General features: G+C 46.6%; 1 pseudogene; it reads right to left on the bottom strand.

The window, feature by feature from the left end:
- Nucleotides 1-762: 762 nt before the first annotated feature.
- LOC150061334 (peptidyl-prolyl cis-trans isomerase H pseudogene) lies at nt 763-4,063 on the bottom strand (annotated as a pseudogene).
- Nucleotides 4,064-4,988: the final 925 nt, after the last annotated feature.

Raw genomic sequence — 4,988 nt, 5'->3', positions numbered from 1 at the left:
TACTATTTCATGGGTTGTTGGTTGTTCATCAAAGCAAGGACTTGATTTTTTTTAATTTTATTAATATTAATTTTTTACAACATATTTCAAATGTCAAGTTTAGCAAATAAGTCTTCAACAATGGGATCTCTATATGCAATCACTGACATATAAATTTAAGAACAAAATTAAAATGAACCTGAGGGTTTGTGTGACATAGATACATATCAATCTAGATAATATAACATTATGTCTATACAGTATATATCCCATCAAGGATTTTTACGTCTGCATAGTTATAGTTATATCTCCAAGATCATATCAATGACCCTGAGTACCTGAATATTGAGTCATTGCTCTTATAATGTTTGGAATTAATATCCACATATCAAGGAGACCATGTGCCTTTTTTTTTTTTTGCCAGTCCTGGGGCTTGGACTCAGGATTGAACACTGTCCTTGGGCTTTCCTCAAGGCTAGAGCTCTATCACTGGAGCCACAGCACCACTTCTGGCCTTTTCTGTGTATGTGGTACCGAGGAATCGAACCCAGGGCTTCATGCATGCTAGGCAAGCACTCTACCACTAGGCCAAACTCCTGGTCCCCATGCACCTTTTTTTTTTTTAATTATTTACAATTGAAAATTTAAACATATAATCTTGGTTCTAGTCTGTGCACTTCCATGGTCTCTTTACCAAATGAGGTAGTAGTGGGTAGGAAAGCAATACCAGAAGTCAGAATGCCATCCAGGGCACGGGAGAGCCTGAATCAGTCTTCATCTGGACTACATCTCCCCATACTGTGAGATTACCACAGGCAATTTGGGCTTATTGTTGGGGCCTGTGGGAATATTCTCAGTCTTTCTCATCACTAGAAGTCCATCAATGATTTTTCCAAACACTACATGCTTTCCATACAGCCAATCATACTTAAAAGCCGGTGATAAAGAACTGGCATCCATTTGTACGGGGACCACTGTTTGCCACAGAAAGTAGGCTTGAGTGTCTCAGTTTAAAATTTTCATCGGCAAATGGCCCCCGGCAAATACTGGCGACTCCTGTACCATCTCCATTAACAAAATCACCCTTAATCATGAAATCCTTTATGACTCTGTGTGTAAGGTCTGCCAAAAGGAAACTCCACACAGTTCAGAAGAAGAGGGTTTATTGCGTGAGGAAAGAGCAGGTTCCTGCCGCCCAAGATGGAATAAGGCGAGCAAGAGAGTTTAGGGCAGGAAGTGAGAGATTATATAGGGGAAGGGGTATAGCCACAGTGGAAGTGGATGTGATCTCACAGGATGGGGAAATACCTCAGTGGGGACCTCCCACTGTCCCCAAGCATGCCAGTTGCTAGGGTTACAGGTGCTGGGTGGGTATTTCCAGGGTTCAGGGGGAGAGAGCCAAGGGAAGAAGTCATTTCTTCCCGTCGGACCTAACATTCCCGCCTTCTGATAGTTGTAAAGGGGCGCTGACTCTTTCTGGCTACTTCCTGCTGACAAGGGGCTTCGACACTGAGGGTAGAAGGTGGGGATGCTGACCATCCAGAAGGAGCAGTGAGAGTAGTGAACATGCATATGTGTCCTTGGATGAAATTCAAAAGAAGTCTTAAGAGGCAGGGGTGCCATCTTCTTCAAGGATGCAAGACACCTTGGAGTCATAGAAGGGACAAGAACGGGAGCCTTTTTCACTCTTGACAGAAGAAACCACCGTGGCTGTCCGTTGAGCTAAACTGTGTGGGAGCGGTCAGCAGGACCTGATGAGGGCCTGTCCACTTAGGATGTAAATCAGACAGATTAAGGGTCTTGAGAAACACTTGATCCTCAGGCAAAACTGGGGGAGAAAGAAAAGGGCTTTAAGGGGCTCAGGGAGCCTTAGATATGGGACAGCTGGGTAAGAATAAAAAGGAATGTAAAAAAGGAAAGTTATCTATTCTACATGGGTAGTTGCAGAGCAAGTAAGAAGGCCATGTACACCCACCACTGAGATCTGGGGGGGGGGGGGGAAGACAGGCTGGAATACTCAGTAACAACGAATAATCTTGCCTGCAACCTGGAGACACACCCTGGGCTCCTCCATCGTGATGCTTGTGGGACCCAGCGGCCCTGGGCACCATCACACTTCCGTTGCCAAGCTGAGCATCTCGGATAAGTTGGGCTCCTCCCCATGTGTGGGGGGTATGGGAGGGAATGGCCCACCTTGTAGAGACGAGGAGGGATAGTCGACTCCCCAGCGTCCCGGCTGTCCACACTTTGGCAGGGTCCAGATGGTGGTTGTAGAGTAGGGCAAGCCCTTGCCCAGTGGCCTTCCTTGTCACACTTGAAGCATGGTCTGGGTGGTGTGTGTTGGGCGCCTCTTCTTTGAGGAGCCTGAAGGGCAGCATCCAGGAGCTGGCAATTTTTCCTATTAAAGGCAGCCTTATCAGCCTTTTTCTGTTCTTCCCGGTTGTTAAAAACCTTAAAGGCCATGTTCACCAGATCTCCCTGGGGGGGGGGGGGGTTGAGGGCCATCAGCTCTTTTCCACTTTTTTTTTTTTTTTTAATTTTGGGAGCTGATTGGGAAATGAAATGGGTATTAAGGTCCACTATACCTTCTTTTGACTCCGGGTCCAGCTTAGTAGAACGCTGGAGTGCCACTGTAAGGCGATCAAGAAATTCGGCAGGGTTTTCAGTGGGTCTCTGGGTAACCTCCTTTAGTTTATCATAGCTGACTGCATGGTGGGCTGCCTTCTGGAGGCCAGCTACCAGGCAGGTTACCATCCTGTTTCTGCTAACCCTTCCAGGCACATTATTTTCACAATCCCATTTGGGCTCTTCCCTGGGCACAGCTGTTGCCCCTACTGGTAAAGTATTGTCTAGGCGGTGGGTTTCATCAGCATGTGCCTAGGCTGCAACCCAAACCCTTTCCTTTTCTTCAGAGGTAAGGGTAGAGGACAGGACTGTATATAAGTCATGCTAAGTGAGATCATAGGTCTGAACAAAGTATTTAAACTCTTTGGTATAACTATTAGGGTCTTGGGAGTAAGATCCCAGTCATTTCTCGATCTGGGAAAGATGGGTCATTGAAAAGGGGGCCTGTGCATGAAAAACTCCGTCCGCCCCTGCCACCTCTCGCAGAGGAAATAAGGGGGCTGCTGGAGGCTGGGAGCCACCAATGCAGGATTGGGTGTGAGCTTGGGGAGGAGGAGCAGAGTCTTTAATGTTGAGCAGGGGATCAGACACTTTAGGTATAGGAAGAGGCTCCAGGCTCTTAGGTGATTTGGCAGGGACAGGCTTCCCCTGTGCCAGGAGGCTAGGGAAGGTTGAGTAGGAGAGAAGGGTAAGCATGAAGAGCAAAGAAAGCCTGAACATATAGAACCTCTGGCCATTTACCATTGCGTCGGCAGAAACTGTCTAAATTCCTGAGAATATTATAATCCAAAGTCCCATTTTGGGGCCATTGAGACCAATTGTCTAGCGTATACTTTGGCCAGACATAATTGCAATAAAAGATGAGCCGTTTTAGCTTTATGGAGTCTCTGAGTAGAAAAACATCTAAAGGGTATAAAAGATATCCCAAGAGGGTGTCCCAGCTTGGGTGAGACTGATGAGCCCCCATTGTAATAAGAAACACTACGAGGAAGTGAAGTCTGTGAGGGTGGGGGTGGTCAGTGAGGAGGTAGGGGAAGAGTTAGTGAGGACATGGGGAGGTGGCCCAGTCCGTGAGGACACCAGGTGCCAGGTGCAGACAGGAAACATTGTAGCGAATGCACCTCCAGCAATGGGAAAGGCAGAGGTCCAGAGTGGAGTTTCTGGTCTGAAGGGGGTGGGGGGTGGGGTAGAAGGCGGGTTGACCCTGGAGAAATGGAGAGGATCCAGCGACTCCTGACCTTCTCCCCCATCCGAGTCACTGAAAGTGCTCCCTTTGTACCCTACTGGAACTCCATCTTTTCTGAATTCCCCAGGGCAGAACTGCCTAAAGTTCTCGGCTGTCTTGGGCACAACGCCTGCAAACAGCTCAATCTTCATGTGTCCAATCTCCTGACCACCAGTGCTAACAGCAAGAACACAACGGGCTGATGGGGCTTAAATTTGCCACAGTGAATACCATTATTTTTATCTTGTCTGTTGGCTATGTAGAATTCCATTATGTGTGTGTGTATGTATATATATATATACATCTATCTATCTATCTATCTATCTATCTATCTATCTATATATATATACACCACATTTTTTGTATCCATTCATCTGTAGTGGGGCATCTGGGTTGTTTCCATTGCTTGACTATTGTGAATAGTGTGGGGATGAACATAGCTGAGCAGGTGTCCTTAACATATCCTGGGTTATGATGCTCAGGTTAGATGCCCAGGAGTGGTATGGCTGGGCCATAGGGAAGGTCTGTTTTTAGTTTTTTGAGGACCTCCAAACTGCCTTCCAGAGTGGTTGTACTAGTTTACATTTCCAAGGTTTGGAGTTTTATATCCAATAAACAAGTACTGGTAATGATTCTGTACCAAGTCCCTTACTGGGAACAAACAAACAAACAGATCTTCAAATCTGTAGAACAACCAGTATTCACCAGCAGCAACAGGAACAGCTGTAATTACCCAGAGTGACAAATTCCAGGGAGAAAAGGCTCCTGTGGTGCATGAAGCTGGGGACCTGGCCTGTGTAGAGAGGGAAGGAAGGCTTTCCGGAGAATGAGACACCAGAGCTGGACTAGTTATTTAATCTGTGTTTTTGGATCTGTAAAGTGGGGCTGATATTTCCCCTTTTAACTTGCAGAGACTTAGTTAGAAGGATGATTATGTGTAAGAATGAACTTAGAAAATACTCATGTTTCTAATCCCCAGCATATCACGAGGCTCAGAGACAGCTGTTCTCTTGTGTCTATGCCATTAAGGCAGGTGTTGTGCCTTTAGAAGGAAGGCTGTCCATCATTTCCCATCATGCTACTGCCACGCAGCTGGGGTCAGGCAGGCCTGGGATTAGCTTTGCTCTGCCACATATCCTCTGCTGGGAGTTAGAGGAAG

This window comes from Megascapheus bottae, chromosome 6 (genome assembly GCF_031878675.1).
Source record: "Megascapheus bottae isolate mThoBot1 chromosome 6, mThoBot2.hap1, whole genome shotgun sequence".
NCBI classification, from domain to species: domain Eukaryota; kingdom Metazoa; phylum Chordata; class Mammalia; order Rodentia; family Geomyidae; genus Megascapheus; species Megascapheus bottae.
The sequence above is the reverse complement of the archived record's forward strand: the minus strand, read 5'-3'. Positions and strand labels throughout refer to the sequence as shown.